Source organism: Phyllobates terribilis, unplaced genomic scaffold (genome assembly GCF_046119375.1).
Source record: "Phyllobates terribilis strain yellow unplaced genomic scaffold, ASM4611937v1 Scaffold_7__3_contigs__length_470593459, whole genome shotgun sequence".
Lineage (NCBI taxonomy): Eukaryota > Metazoa > Chordata > Amphibia > Anura > Dendrobatidae > Phyllobates > Phyllobates terribilis.
The window spans coordinates 365,059,291-365,076,345 of NW_027362767.1; positions in this window are offsets into that span (position 1 = coordinate 365,059,291).

The following is a 17,055-nucleotide window of genomic DNA, read 5'->3' on the forward strand; positions in this document are numbered from 1 at the left end:
TTGTTTGTCAGTTAAACTCATTGATGGTGATGTGTGTCAGGGCTCTTTATATCACTGTAAGCAATTGCAGACACCTGTGCTAATTAGTTTGGCAGGTGTGTCCAATGAAAGGCAAGACTACTTAAGAAGGCTCTCTCACATTATTAAGCAGCCTACATTTTCTGCCAAAATGGGAAAGAAAAAGGAGGTGTCGGCTGCTGAGAAGCAACAAATTGTGGAGTGTTTAGGTCAAGGCATGACTACAATCAACATTGTGCGATGATCAGGATGAAGTGTCTTGGCAATCAAGAAGTATGTAGCTGATTCACAGTACACACGTGTGCGTGCTGATAAGGGCAAATTGAGGACTCTTTCCTACAGGCAATTACGTCAGGTTGAAAGAGCAGAGGCAAAAAAGCCTTGTCATAGCAGCAGACAAGTTTTTGAAGCTGCTTGTGCCTCCAACGTCCCCCGAACAACAAGATGCAGGGTCCTTCAGAGGTTTGCAGCTGTGCATACGCCATCCTGTCGACCTCCTCTATCCACTTCACACAAGCAGAAACGGCTCCAGTGGGCCAAACATTACATGAAGACTGATTTCAAAACTGTTTTGTTCACGGATGAGTGCCGTGCAGCGCTCGATGGTCCAGATGGATGGAGTAGAGGATGGCTGGTTGATGGACACCCCACGCAAACACGGCTACAGCGCCAACAAGGAGGAGGTGGAGTAATGTTTTGGGCTGGAATCATGGGGAGAGAGATTGTCGGCCCCTTTAGGATCCCTGAAGGCGCTAAAGATGTACTCCATAATGTATGTGGATTTTCTCAAACAGCACTTCCTGCCATGGTTCAAGAAGAAGAACCGTGTATTTCACAGCAAGATCATTTTTCTGCATGATAATGCACCATCTCATGCTGCACATAAAACATCTGCATCTCTGGCTGATATGGGCATAAAAGGGGACAAACTTATGGTGTGACCCCCATGCTCCCCTGACCTCTACCCCATTCAGAACCTTTGGAGCATCATTAAAAGGAGTGTCTATGATGGCGGGAGGCAGTTCACATCTAAGCAACAGCTCTGGGAGGGTATTCTGTCCTCATGCAAAACAATTGAAGCAGAAACCATCCAAAACCTGACAAATTCAATGGATGAGAGAGTTCAGAAGCTCCTTTCGAACAAGGGGTCCTATGTGAAAATGTAACATCACCTAGAATAAAGTTTTGAGTTGAAAACTGTTTGATTTCAGTTTCTAACAACCTGCTAATGCTTATAATTTCAAAAATGACCATTTTTTTGGTCTTTATTAAAATGAAAAGGTTGATCGAAAAGTTTGGGGGATCTAAGAGTGTGGCAACCCAGTAGTCATGATTACTTCGAATTCTGACAATATGAGGGTCATGCTGCAGGTAGTGCAGCAAGAAGGCACTTATGTGTCTTGCGCATCTCGGAGCCCCAAAATTATTTTCCGGGCTAGATGCAGCTAAAAATTATTTTTAATTTTAAATCTGGTGGAGCTTATTATAGATGGCCTAATAGGATCAGTGCTGCACACTGCTACAAAGCCCAAATTATTTTCCAGTCAAGATACAGATAAACATGATTAGTAATTTGAAAGCTTAAAACGGTTGGTAGGGTGATTTTAACCAATCATCAAGATTTTACTCTCCCCAGGATGACACAGGGGTAGAAAAGTCGTTTCGGATCCATGATTTGTTCATCTTTATGAACGTGAGTCTGTCCACATTATCAGTGGAGAGCCGCGTGTGCTTATCTGTCAGCACACCACCAGCAGCGCTGAACACACGTTCAGACAGAACGCTGGCTGCGGGGCATGACAAGATCTCCAAGGCGTAAGTGGCTAGCTCCGGCCATTTATCCAGATTGGAAGCCCAAAAAGAGCAAGGGTCCAGTGACACAGTCGTGGCTTCAATGTTTACTTGGAGATACTCCTGTACCATCGTCTCTAGGCGTTGACTATGTGTCAGACTTCTTGTCTCCTGTGGCCTTGCAAAGGATGGGCTAAAAAAGTGGTGAAATGATTCCGCAAAATTGATGTTACCAGCAGATACTGTGGTTCTGTTACGGTTTGAGTGCTGAACACTTGACGGTCCCACGGTTGGCAAGTTGGAACTGTGAGATTCACTACGTGCACCACTGGTGTTTTGTGGAAAAGCACATGTAAGATTCTGCAACAGTCTCTGCTGATACTCCTGCATGCGTGCATCCCTTTCTATGGCAGGAATAATTTCGGCAAATTTACTTTTGTACCGGGGATCTAACAGTGTGGCAACCCAGTAGTCAGGATTATTTCTAATTCTCACAATTCGAGGGTCATGTTGCAGGTAGTGCAGCAAGAAGGCACTCATGTGTGTTGCGCATCCAGGAGCACCAAGTCCCTGTTGTGTTGGTTGCGAGGTAAAAATCTTGCTTCCTTCCTCTGTCCTCTCCCCCCAACCTCGCACAACAGAAATGTGATCAAGGTCTCCCTCATCTGATGAGTCTTCCATCAGTTCGTCCTCCACTTCTTCCTGGGCTCCTGCACCTTCCTCACTAGTTTGGCTGCTACCATGCGCCCTGGTAAAACCATCTCCCCCACCCTCACATGCCTGCCGCCTTGGTGCTGCCGACCGTCTGGACCTTGCAGATGTTAGCCCTTCCGCATACAACTCCTCCTCCTCTACTTCCTCCACCTCCTCTTGTGCCACCACCTGACTCCGAATTTTGTTTAACATGTGCTCCAGCATGTAAATCACCGGAATAGTCATGCTGATAATGGCATCATCAGCACTAAACATCTTCGTCGCCATTTCAAAACTGTGCAGAAGGGTGCATAGGTCCCTGATCTGAGACCACTCCTCCAGCGTGATTTGCCCCACCTCTGGATCTCGTTGGCCCAGGCTATACGTCAGAACGTATTGCACCAGGGCTTGTCGGTGCTGCCACAGTCGCTGCAACATGTGCAGAGTTGAATTCCATCGGGTAGGCACATCGCATTTTAGCCGGTGAAGTGGCAGGCCCAACGACTTCTGTAGAGATGTAAGTCGCTGAGCTGCGGGATGCGAACGGCGGAAGTGAGCACACAGCGACCGTGCCCTCTGCAGAAGGCCATCTAGTCTGGGATAGTGGGCTAAAAATTACTGGACAACCAGGTTCAACACGTGAGCCATACAAGGCACGTGTGTGACATTGCCCCGGCGAAGGGCCGCACCCAGGTTTGCAGCATTGTCGCACACGGCCTTCCCTGGTTTCAGGTCCAGTGGAGACAGCCATTCATGAAATTGGTTCTCCAGAGCTGACCACAACTCCTCAGCTGTGTAACTCACATTTCCCAGACATTTCAAAGTAAAAACCGCCTGATGACGTTGAGCCCTACTGCCAGCATAGTAAGGAGGTGTGCAGGATCCCTTCTGCGCAGTTAGAAAGCTTGTGGCATGACCAGACAGGCTTTGGGTGCAGGTGGAAGACCGAGAGGAGGTTGAGGAGGCAGAAGCAGTGGAGGAACTTTGACATAAAGAGGATTTACGCACAACTGATGGGGACGGCAAGACTTGGACAGCAGCCCCTTGTCCTGCTGTCACCATAGTTACCCAGTGCCCAGTCAGCGACATGTAACGCCCCTGTCCATTCCTACTCGTCCAAGTGTCTGTGGTGAAATGCACCCTGTCACACACAGAGTTTCTCAAAGAAGCGGTGATGTTGTGTGCGACATGCTGGTGGAGCGCAGGCACACCTTTCTTTGAGAAGTAGTGCCGACTGGGCATCTGGTACTGGGGCACTGCGACGGACATAAGGTCTCGAAAATCCTCTGTGTCCACCAGGCGGAAAGGCAGCATTTCTGTAGCCAAGAGCTTGCAGATGGTGAAATTCAACCTCTTAGCTTTCTCATGGCTAGGAGGAAATGGTCTTTTACTTGTCCACATCTGAGGGACCGAGGGCTGGCTATTGTGCTTAGACGGGGTTGATAAGGGTGTCCCCGGCAAACTGCCGGTCTGTGAGGAAGATGCAGGCGGACATGTTAGGTTGCCTTGATCCAAAGGTGGTGCTATCGATGTCGGACAGCGCTCAACACCAGCTGGTGTTACCACCTCCAAAGAAAATGATGACCTGCCAATCACGCTGGCTGTTGCGGGTAAGGAGGTGGCAGGTCTGCGCCCCAAAACAGGTGTGACTGCTGTCCCCCCAGTCACTGAGGATGAAGAGGCCGCGGATGCACAAGATATGGCAGACGGTGGTTGGCCCGGCCGGCTAGGCCGCATTGTAGCACACTGAGCTTCCCACTGCAACTTATGCTTCATATCCATGTGCCGGTTCATGCATGAAGTACTCAAACTATGTATTTTTTGGCCTTTACTTAGCTTTTGCTGACAAATGTTACAGATAACACGAGTTGGGTCATCTTTATCGATCTGAAAAAATGCCCAGGCTATGCAAGGCTTAGCACCCATGCGACCTGAAGAGCCACCACGACTTGTGGTGAGAGGCAGAGTTGTGTTTGAGGATGCAGTTGTTGACGTGCTTCCAGTACTACGTCTCTGTCCAGGAAGGCGCAACCTGACCTCGTCGTCACTAGCATCTTCCTCCACCTCCTCTGCTGACCTCATCTCTTGGCTGACTGTGGGTTGACAGTAAGTGGGATCTCCAACCTCATCATCATCACCCTGTGTGTTATCACACCCGTCGTCCTCAGAGCCAACCTGTTCCTGCCCTGACAAAAAACTAAAGTTGTCGCTCCAATCAGGTATTTGAGTCTTATCATCGTCTTCCTCATTGTCTCCACCAACAGGAGTTACAGTTTGGGAATGAGGGTCTACATTATGGTCAGAACCTTCTGCGTCTGGTCCTGGATCCGACTCATAAAGATTCTGGGCATCAGTGCAGATCATTTCCTCGTCTGGATTCACAGAAGCGCTGGAGTCGACCTCTGATTCCCAGGCTATAGTATGAGTAAACAGCTCTGCAGACTCAACCATATGTTCTACCTCATACTCAGACGGGCAGCTGGAGATTTGGGAGCTGTGAGGAAGCAAGTGCGATTTGGGTGACACCTTTGAGGACTGGAGTATTTGTGATGTTGAAGTTTATGTGGAGGAGAGCCCACTTAAAGGAGCACTTGATATCCGTTGAAGCACCTGCTGTTTTTGTGCCTCATCTGGAATTTGTAGCGATTGGCGTGGCCGTAAGAAAGGGATCTTATCACATTGTCCGCTAAAAGAAGTAGACATTTTAGTTTGGCTGGAAGATGGTCTTTCTTCTGCAGATGTTACTGTTGCTTTAACACCTACCCCACGGACACAACCTTTTTTCCTCTTCCCAACACGCCTATTCCCCTTTCCACCAGCAGCAGGCCTTTTTCCACTCATTTTGGTGGTTAACTAATTCACAACTCTGGAGTTGTTTGCACAAAAAAACAATGGATGGTAACCGAGCAGAGCTGAGTGGCCAAACTGTGGTATTAGGCCAAAACTATTGGCTGGGTTAGATGCAGAAAAAAATTATATTCAATTTGCAACCTGATGGAGGTCAGTATAGATGGACTAATACAACAAGTCCCACATACAGCTAGAAGCCCAATATTTTTTCAGAGGTAGATGCAGAAAAAAATATATTCAGTTTGCAACCTGATGGAGGTCAGTATAGATGGATTAATAGAACAAGTCCCACACACAGCTAGAAGCCCAATATTTTTTCAGAGGTAGATGCAGAAAAAAATATATTCAGTTTGCAACCTGATGGAGGTCAGTATAGATGGACTAATATAACAAGTCCCACACACAGCTAGAAGCCCAATATTTTTTCAGAGGTAGATGCAGAAAATAATTATATTCAGTTTGCAACCTGATGGAGGTCTGTATAGATGGATTAATAGAACAAGACCCACACACAGCTAGAAGCCCAATATTTATTCAGAGGTAGATGCAGAAAAAAATATATTCAGTTTGCAACCTGATGGAGGTCAGTATAGATGGACTAATACAACAAGTCCCACACACAGCTAGAAGCCCAAATATTTTTTCAGAGGTACTGTAGATGCAGATAAAAATTATTTTTAATTTGCAACCTGATGGAGGTCAGTATAGATGGACTAATAGAGAAAGTCCAACACACTGCTAGAAGGCCAAATATTTTTTCAGAGCTAGATGCAGAAAAAAATTAGATTCAGTTTGCAACCTGATGGAGGTCAGTATAGATGGACTAACAGAGAAAGTCCCACACACTGCTAGAAGGCCAAATATTTTTTCAGAGCTAGATGCATACAAAAAATTATTTTGAATTTGCAACCTGATGGAGGTCAGTATAGGTGGACTAATAGAACAAGTCCCACACACTGCTAGAAGGCCAAATATTTTTTCAGAGCTAGATGCAGAAAAAAATTATATTCAGTTTGCAACCTGATGGAGGTCTGTATAGATGGATTAATAGAACAAGACCCACACACAGCTAGAAGCCCAATATTTTTTCAGAGGTAGATGCAGAAAAAAATATATTCAGTTTGCAACCTGATGGAGGTCAGTATAGATGGACTAATACAACAAGTCCCACACACAGCTAGAAGCCCAAATATTTTTTCAGAGGTACTGTAGATGCAGATAAAAATTATTTTTAATTTGCAACCTGATGGAGGTCAGTATAGATGGACTAATAGAGAAAGTCCGACACACTACTAGAAGGCCAAATATTTTTTCAGAGCTAGATGCAGAAAAAAATTCTATTCAGTTTGCAACCTGATGGAGGTCAGTATAGATGGATTAATAGAACAAGACCCACACACAGCTAGAAGCCCAATATTTTTTCAGAGGTAGATGCAGAAAAAAATATATTCAGTTTGCAACCTGATGGAGGTCAGTATAGATGGACTAACAGAGAAAGTCCCACACACTACTAGAAGGCCAAATATTTTTTCAGAGCTAGATGCAGAAAAAAATTATATTCAGTTTGCAACCTGATGGAGGTCTGTATAGATGGATTAATAGAACAAGACGCACACACAGCTAGAAGCCCAATATTTTTTCAGAGGTAGATGCAGAAAAAAATATATTCAGTTTGCAACCTGATGGAGGTCAGTATAGATGGACTAATACAACAAGTCCCACACACAGCTAGAAGCCCAATATTTTTTCAGAGGTAGATGCAGAAAAAAATATATTCAGTTTGCAACCTGATGGAGGTCAGTATAGGTGGACTAATAGAACAAGTCCCACACACTGCTAGAAGGCCAAATATTTTTTCAGAGCTAGATGCAGAAAAAAATTAGATTCAGTTTGCAACCTGATGGAGGTCAGTATAGATGGACTAATAGAATGATGCTATGCCCAAAAGATTTTACTTCACTAGGTGCAGTAAAAAAATTGGTATTCTATACACAGGTGGTATATCTTGCAACACAGATAGGCTACTCCACTGACTAACACACTCTGCAATAGGCCAAAAAGGATTAGCTTTGCTAGATTCAGCCAAATGCTGTGAAAAAAACTTGCACAGCACTGGCACAGACCTGCCTGGCAAAAACTGATAGGAACTGATGTAACCTAGTCCTGAAAAGGACTCCAATTACAATTAGTCTTTACTCCCACAACCTATCTATTTAAGAGCACAGACCTGCCTGATAAAAGTCGTAGGAAATGCTGTAACCTAGTCCTTAAAAGGACTGCAATCACAACTATTCCCTACTCCCAAGCTATCTGTATATTTGTGCAAAAATTGGCTTGAAATTAACAAGGTATAGCGCACACAGCAACAGCGGTGCCGTCTAACACGCAGCTGCAGCAGTGAGAAAATGGTGGCGACGGGGAAAATGGCTTGGTCTTATAGGGCAAGGACATGTGACATACACTGCCAATGACACATGCCCTTGCTTGTGTGAAAAAAAGCACTTCGCTCCGTGTGTGCGCTGCTGATAGGCTGACAGATTGCACCTCCCCACTGTAAATGCGGGAAAGAGAAAAAAAAATGGAGATCTTCATTGTTCCTGCAGAGATCCATCCCCTGCCCCTCCCCCCACCCCGCTGTACACTCAAACTGCGTATTAACATTAATTTTCATCATTACTGAGAAAAAATCCAGTTATGATTTTGGTGCACGAACAGTTATCGAACATAACCTCGAACAGCCGAATTTTTCTCAAATTGTTCGTGTTCGCCGAACGGCTCGAACACCGCCCAAAACAGCTCGAATTTGAGATTGGCGAACAGTTCGAGTAGAACAACGCTCATCTCTAATCTCTAGTACTGACTCCACTCCCTCACACCAAAAACAGGGAGTCTATCGGGTGGTTCAAGAGTACGAGAGAGTGTTTAGTAAACACCCGCTGGACTTCGGGCGAGTAAAGGGGGTAGAACATCACATCCCCACGGGAGACCATCTTCCCCTTAAGGAGAGATACCGACCCGTACCCCCTGCACACTATCAACACGCCAATGGGATGCTAAAAGACATGAAGGAGGCTGGGGTAATTAGGGACAGCTGTCGCCCCTGGGCAGCTCCACTTGTCTTAGTGAAAAAGAAAGACAACACCATGAGAATGTGTGTAGACTACAGGAAGGTCAACAGTATCACACACAAAGATGAGTACCCGTTACCAAGGATAGAAGAGTCCTTAGCTGCATTAAAATCTGCTAACTTCTTCTCTACTTTGGACCTCACTAGCGGGTACTGACAGGTTCCTGTAGCAGAGGCGGACCTGGAGAAGACCGCATTCACCACCCCGATGGGTCTCAGCAAATTTAACTGTATGCCGTTCGGGCTCTGTAACGCACCAGGAACCTTCCAACGGTTGATGGAATGCTGTCTGGGACACCGGAATTTCGAGGCGGTCCTGTTATACCTGTACGATGTCATCGTTTATTCCAAGACTTACGAGGACCACCTGAAACACCTGGCAGAAGTGTTTGATGCCCTTGCAAGCTACGGCCTAAAGGTGAAACCCTCCAAGTGTCACCTCCTGAAACCAAAGGTGCAATACCTGGGACACGTGGTGAGTGCTGAAGGAGTGGCTCCTGACCCCGATAAGATCACCGTGATTAAAGACTGGCCAAGACCCTCCAGCATAAAGGAAGTGCGGCAGTTCCTTCGGGTTGGTAGGCTACTACCGAAGATTCATTCCCGGTTTCACCAAAATGGCAGCCCCTATGCAGGACCTCCTGATAGGTCAATCTCGGAAAGCTAAAAACCAGAGGCCGCCCTTCAGGTGGGAAAAGCTGGAAGAGGAGTCCTTCTGCCAGCTGAAGATGGCCCTCACGGGGGATGAAATCCTGGCGTACCCTGATTACAGCCAGCCCTTTATCCTCCACACGGACGCAAGCAACATCGGGCTAGGAGCCGTACTGTCCCAGATCCAGCAGGGGAAAGAACGGGTAATCGCTTACGCCAGCCGAAAGCTACGGCCCACGGAGAGGAACCCTGAGAATTCTAGCTCATTCAAGCTGGAGTTCCTGCCAGTGGTGTGGGCAGTGACCGAACGTTTCAAGCATTACCTTGCCTCTTCCAAGTTCACCGTGTACACGGATAACAACCCGTTGACACACCTGGACACTGCAAGGCTCGGTGCCCTGGAGCAGAGATGGATGGCCCGCCTGTCCAACTATGAATTCACCATCAAATACCGGGCAGGATGCTCAAATGCCAACGCGGATGCCCTGTCTAGAATGCCAAACTTACCGTACGTAGGGGAAGATCCAGAATATCTGGAAGAAGTCGAGCTCCCTGCATTCCACCGTCATGGGATTACCCTGTATTCCCACCGTGTGAAGGACAGGCGCTCTGTGACGTTCAATCCCTTGCCCCACTACAGCTGGGCGGAAACGCAAGACAGTGATCCCGCAGTCCGTCTGGTGAAGGAAATGCTGACACAGGCCGATACCGGTCTTGACCCAGACGCTCCGGAGGAGACCAAGCAACTGTGGAAGGAGAAAAGTAAACTGTTCCTCTACAGGGAGAAGCTGTGCCGGAGAATGGTTAACTCTCGAACACATGAGTTGACCTGGCAGGTAGTGGTCCCAAGACTAGACGCGGCTATGGTTCTGGAGGCATACCACAACGGAGCAGGACATTTTGGATGGAAGAAGCTAGAGTACTTGTTGCGTGAACGGTTCTACTGGGTAGGCATGAGAGGAACCATCGAGAGGTGGTGCCGAGACTGTGGCCCGTGCAACCTAAGAAGAAAGGACCGTGCCAGCCAGAAGACTCCCCTGCAGCCCATCATCACCAGACAGCCACTGGAACTGGTAGCCCTGGACCATGTGAACCTGGCTCCAAGCAGATCTGGGTATGTCTACGCCCTCACAATCGTAGATCACTACTCCCGGTTCCTGGTGGTGGTTCCCGTCAAGGACTTAACGGCTCAAACAGCAGCTAGAGCCTTCCAGCAGCACTTCTGCCATCCACACGGGTACCCGGAGCAAGTGTTGACAGACCAAGGACCAGCCTTCGAAGCAGAGGTCTTCCAGGAGTTCTGCAACCTGTATGGCTGCATGAAGATAAGAACAACGCCCTATCACCCGCAGACCAACAGACTCTGCGAAAAGATGAACCAGGTGGTGATAGATCTGCTAAAAACATTGCCCCTGGAAGAACGCAGCCTGTGGCCTGAGAAACTGCCTGATCTGGTGGACCTGTACAACCACATCCCGGTAGGTTCCACCAACTGTACCCCAGCTTACCTAATGAGAGCAAGACCTGGTAAGCTGCCTATTGACCTGGATATGGGAGTCCTGACACCTGAGGACACCTCGCCAGAGGCAGACTGGGATGCAGAACGGCAGCAGCAGTACCGGAAAGTACAGGAGAGCGTCGAGCGAAGTCTCTGTCATTCAAGAGAAAGGCAGGAGAGGACTTATAACCAACATGCTCCCACTGTTCCCCTGGTACCTGGAGAGCAGGTCTTGAAAAGAAAAAGGCGGCTCCATAAGTTGGACGACCAGTGGGAAAAGGACCCGTACCCCGTACTGCCCTCAAGCCACAATAATCCAAAGGTGTACGTCATCAGCAAGGATGGAGGAGAGACCACAGCCACTGTCTCCAGAGACCACCTGAAAAAGTGCCCCGAGAAGTTGCAAAGCACAGATGAAGATCAGGAAGACCCTCAACCCGTAGAGGAAAAGGAGGAAATGATCAGCACCGTACTCGGAGACTTTCCCCGGTCCTGGACACAAGTAAACAATGCTATCGTGGTGCCCGTCCTCACCTTTCTCCAGCCAGCCCCTCAAGTGCCTACAGAAGATGAGGTAGAGCTGGAAGAGCAGCCGGCCCAGGAGGCAGAAGAGTCCACACCAGCAGCGCAGGAGGATCAACCCTCTGCTAGTAGTGAGCCTGCCGTGCCCCTAGTGAGCCAAAGAGTGCACAGACAGCTGCCCAGCTTACCCATAACACCTCCAACACCCCGTAGTGCAGGACTAGTTAGTGAGCTCCGTAGGTCCACTAAAGTCACTAGAGGTCAGATGCCCGCTTGCTGGAAAATATAAAGTAATGCACTGTAAATTTACCTGTTTCTTGAAAACGTTTATGGTTTTTGTTGTTGCCTGTTATTAATTATGTTTCTCAGTTACCCTGCAGATTTATTTGGACTAACAGGTTATGGACGCTGGATAACCGGAACAATCTTGTAGATAGTTGCACACTGTGCCTCTTGCGAAGACGGCCGCAGAAGAGAAAACCTGTCTGGCGTGGCCTCCTTGCGGCCCAAAGTAGCTAGCTTCAGCCTTGCAGCCACGCCCAAGGCCAACGCAAGGGGTTTGCTTTGGACAGGTCCCCTACTTCGCTTAAAGCTTCGCCTTGGGTGACATGGACGCCCTCTTGTTTCACAAACTTCACCTTGGGTGATATGGACACCCGGTTGCGGACATGCCATGACCTTTAAAGAACTAAAGCTTCATGTAAATATGTTATTGTATTATCGTTTATACCCTTGTATTTATGTTTCTTTAAAAATGTGTTTAGTCCCGGAGCACTAAAATTTACTAGGGGGGAATGTGGCACCCCAGGGGTCTGGTTGCCACAGTAATAGAAATATTATGTCTGAGAGCAAGTGGGAGGTTTCTCTGGTCAGGAGCCCTAAGCATGCAACACTGCCCGCCCAAACCTGGGAGGGGAGGAATCTGCCCTTATAAACTGGGTCTGGGGCGGGATTAGGAGAGTCAGAGCTTGGAGAGGGAAAGATACAGCAGGAGCTCTGTAGGAGCAGGAGTGAGAGCTAGAGGCTGGAAGCTAGATAGCTTGCCTTGGCTGAAGACACTAAACCCGGACACGGAGCCCGGGGCTGTGGGGACATCCAGGTCCAGCAGCAGAATCCCACCGGCAGGGTATTCCAGGTCCTCTGGCCTTAGAAGCCCGGAGGCACAGTCACAAGCAAGGTACCAGCACCGCCGTCGTGGAGCGGAGGCTAACAGAAGGCCCCAAGTCACCGACTATACGCGTGAGCACCACACGGTATACTCAGGGACGTGGGCTGCTTCTACCCGCATAGAGCAAGGTAGCCAGGAAAGAGTGCAGATAGACGGGGAGGCCTACAACTCCACCTGGCCAGGGGGAGATCCTGCTTGCTCCCAGACTGACCAGGCCTCTACTGCTGACCAGTACTTCCGGGAGGGTCTGCTTTATACCATCAGTAAAGACCCTGAACTGCACCACACGTCTCTGTGTTTCATCGCCGCACCAGCACCATTAGTGCTGGGACGCTCACACCATCACTCCCATCATCCACACTAGCTGCCCTGAGGCAATACTTCTCCCGTGGGGAGTTATCCCATACTTGGCTGCGCTTACAACATCAGCCTCAGCGGCCTGCAGTGCAGCGGCGGTCCCCACTGACTGCAATCCACGGGTGGCGTAGTCGGACATTTGTTATTACACTAAGACTGCCACTGGTTTGACCACCCTGAGCCACGGACCGGGTCGCCGCCACACTGAGACTACCACCCCCAGCATCCCACCAGAGGCCCGGTTCCGGGTTCCCCACACGGCCCAGGGGGCGAGTCACATCTATACTGACCTCCGCCAGGTTGCAAATTGAATATAATTTTTTTCTGCATCTAGCTCTGAAAAAATATTTGGGCTTCTAGCAGTGTGTGGGACTTGGTCTATTAGTCCTTCTAAACTGACCTCCATCAGGTTGCAAATTGAATATAATTTTTTTCTGCATCTAGCTCTGAAAAAATATTTGGGCTTCTAGCAGTGTGTGGGACTTGGTCTATTAGTCCATCTATACTGACCTCCATCAGGTTGCAAATTAAAAATAATTTTTATCTGCATCTAGCTCTGAAAAAATATTTGGGCTTCTAGCAGTGTGTGGGACTTGTTCTATTAGTCCATCTATACTGACCTCCATCAGGTTGCAAATTGAATATAGTTTTTTTCTGCATCTAGCTCTGAAAAAATATTTGGGTACTAGCAGTGTGTGGGACTTGGTCTTTTAGTCCATCTATACTGACCTCCATCAGGTTGCAAATTGAATAGAATTTTTTTCTGCATCTAACCCTGCCAATAGTTTTGGCCTAATACCACAGTTTGGCCACTCAGCTCTGCTCGGTTCCCATCCATTGTTTTTTTGTGCAAACAACTCCAGAGTTGTGAATTAGTTAACCACAAAAATGAGCGGAAAAAGGCCTGCTGCTGGTGGAAAGGGGAATAGGCGTGTTGGGAAGGGGAAAAAAGGTTGTGTCCGTGGGGTAGGTGTTAAAGCAACAGTAACATCTGCAGAAGAAAGACCATCTTCCTGCCAAACTAAAATGTCTAATTCTTTTTAGCGGACAATGTGATAAGATCCCTTTCTTACGGCCACGCCAATCGCTACAAATTCCAGATGAGGCACAAAAACAGCAGGTGCTTCAACGGATATCAAGTGCTCCTTTAAGTGGGCTCTCCTCCACATCAACTTCAACATCATAAATACTCCAGTCCTCAGAGGTGTCACCCGAAATCGCACTTGCTTCCTCACAGCTCCCAAATCTCCAGCTGCCCGTCTGAGTATGAGGTAGAACAGATGGTTGAGTCTGCAGAGCTGTTTACTCATACTATAGCCTGGGAATCAGAGGTCAGCTCCAGCGCTTCTGTGAATCCAGATGAGGAAATGATCTGCCCTGATGCCCAGAATCTTTATGAGTCGGATCCAGGACCAGACGCAGAAGGTTCTGACCATAATGTAGACCCTCATTCCCAAACTGTAACTCCTGTTGGTGGAGACAATGAGGAAGACGATGATGAGACTCAAATACCTGATTGGAGCAACAACTTTAGTTTTTTGTCAGGGCAGGAACAGGTTGGCTCTGAGGACGATGGGTGTGATAACACACAGGGTGATGATGATGAGGTTGGAGATCCCACTTACTGTCAACCCACAGTCAGCCAAGAGATGAAGTCAGCAGAGGAGGTGGAGGAGAATGCTAGTGATGACGAGGTCAGGTTGCGCCTTCCTGGACAGAGACGTAGTACTGGAAGCACGTCAACAACTGCATCCTCAAACACAACTCTGCCTCTCACCACAAGTCATGGTGGCTCTTCAGGTTGCATGAGTGCTAAGCCTTGCATAGCCTGGGAATTTTTCGGATCGATAAAGATGACCCAACTCGTGTTATCTGTAACATTTGTCAGCAAAAGCTAAGTAGAGGCCAAAAAATACATAGTTTGAGTACTTCATGCATGAACCGGCACATGGACATGAAGCATAAGTTGCACTGGGAAGCTCACTGTGCTACAATGCGGCCTAGCCGGCTGGACCAACCACCGTCTGCCAGATCTTGTGCATCCACGGCCTCTTCATCCTCTGTGACTGGGGGGACAGCAGTCACACCTGTTTTGGGATGCAGACCTGCCACCTCTTTACCCGAAACAGCCAGCGTGATTGGCAAGTCATCATTTTCTTTTGAGGTGGTAACACCAGCTGGTGTTGAGCGCTGTCCGACATCGATAGCACCACCTTTGGATCAAGGCAACCTAACATGTCCGCCTGCATCTTCCTCACAGACCGGCAGTTTGCCGGGGACACCCTTATCAACCCCGTCTAAGCACAACAGCCAGCCCTCGGTCCCTCAGATGTGGACAAGTAAAAGACCATTTCCTCCTAGCCATGAGAAAGCTAAGAGGTTGAATTTCACCATCTGCAAGCTCTTGGCTACAGAAATGCTGCCTTTCCGCCTGAGGATTTTCGAGACCTTATGTCCGTCGCAGTGCCCCAGTACCAGATGCCCAGTCGGCACTACTTCTCAAAGAAAGGTGTGCCTGCGCTCCACCCGCATGTCGCACACAACATCACCGCTTCTTTGAGAAACTCTGTGTGTGACAGGGTGCATTTCACCACAGACACTTGGACGAGTAGGCATGGACAGGGGCGTTACATGTCGCTGACTGGGCATTGGGTAACTATGGTGACAGCAGGACAAGGGGCTGCTGTCCAAGTCTTGCCGTCCCCACGAGTTGTGCGTCAATCCTCTTTATCTCAAAGTTCCTCCACTGCTTCTGCCTCCTTAACCTCCTCTCGGTCCTCCACCTGCACCCAAAGCCTGTCTGGTCATGCCACAAGCTTTCTAACTGCGCAGAAGGAATCCTGCACACCTCCTTACTATGCTTGCAGTAGGGCTCAATGTCATCAGGCGGTTTTTACTTTGAAATGTGTGGGAAATGTGAGTCACACAGCTGAGGAGTTGTGGTCAGCTCTGGAGAACCAATTTCATGAATGGTTGTCTCCACTGGACCTGAAACCAGGGAAGGCCGTGTGCGACAATGCTGCAAACCTGGGTGCGGCCCTTCGCCGGGGCAATGTCACACACGTGCCTTGTATGGCTCACGTGTTGAACCTGGTTGTCCAGCAATTTTTAGCCACTATCCAGGACTAGATGGCCTTCTGCAGAGGGTACGGTCGCTGTGTGTTCACTTCCGCCGTTCGCATCCCGCAGCTCAGCGACTTACATCTCTACAGAAGTCGTTGGGCCTGCCACTTCACTGGCTAAAATGCGATGTGCCTACCCGGTGGAATTCAACTCTGCACATGTTGCAGCGACTGTGGCAGCACTGACAAACCCTGGTACAATACGTTCTGACGTATAGCCTGGGCCAACGAGATCCAGAGGTGGGGCAAATCATGCTGGAGGAGTGGTCTCAGATCAGGGACCTATGCACCCTTCTGCACAGTTTTGAAATGGCGACGAAGATGTTTAATGCAGACGATGCCATTATCAGCATAACTATTCCGGTGATTTACATGCTGGAGCACATGTTAAACAGAATTTGGAGTCAGGTGGTGGCACAAGAGGAGGTGGAGGAAGTAGAGGAGGAGAAGTTGTATGCGGAAGGGCTAACATCTGCAAGGTCCAGACGGTCGGCAGCACCAAGGCGGCAGGCATGTGAGGGTGGGGGAGATGGTTTTACCAGGGCGCATGGTAGCAGCCAAACTAGTGAGGAAGGTGCAGGAGCCCAGGAAGAAGTGGAGGACGAACTGATGGAAGACTCATCAGATGAGGGAGACCTTGATCACATTTCTGTTGTGCGAGGTTGGGGGGAGAGGACAGAGGAAGGAAGCATTATTGTTACCTCACCACGAACACAACAGGGACTTGGTGCTCCTGGATGCGCAAGACACATGAGTGCCTTCTGCTGCACTACCTGCAACATGACCCTCGAATTGTGAGAATTAGAAATAATCCTGACTACTGGGTTGCCACACTGTTAGATCGCCGGTACAAAAGTAAATTTGCAGAAATTATTCCTGCCATAGAAAGGGATGCACGCATGCAGGAGTATCAGCAGAGACTGTTGCAGAATCTTACATGTGCTTTTCCACAAAACACCAGTGGTGCACGTAGTGAATCTCACAGTTCCAACTTGCCAACCGTGGGACCGTCGAGTGTTCAGCACTCAAACCGTAACAGAAACACAGTATCTGCTGGTAACATCAATTTTGCGGAATACTTTCACCACTTTTTTAGCCCATCCTTTGCAAGGCCACAGGAGACAAGGAGTCTGACACATAGTCAACGCCTAGAGACGATGATACAGGAGTATCTCCAAGTAAACATTGAAGCCATGACTGTGTCACTGGACCCTTGCTCTATTTGGGCTTCCAATCTGGATAAATTGCCGGAGCTAGC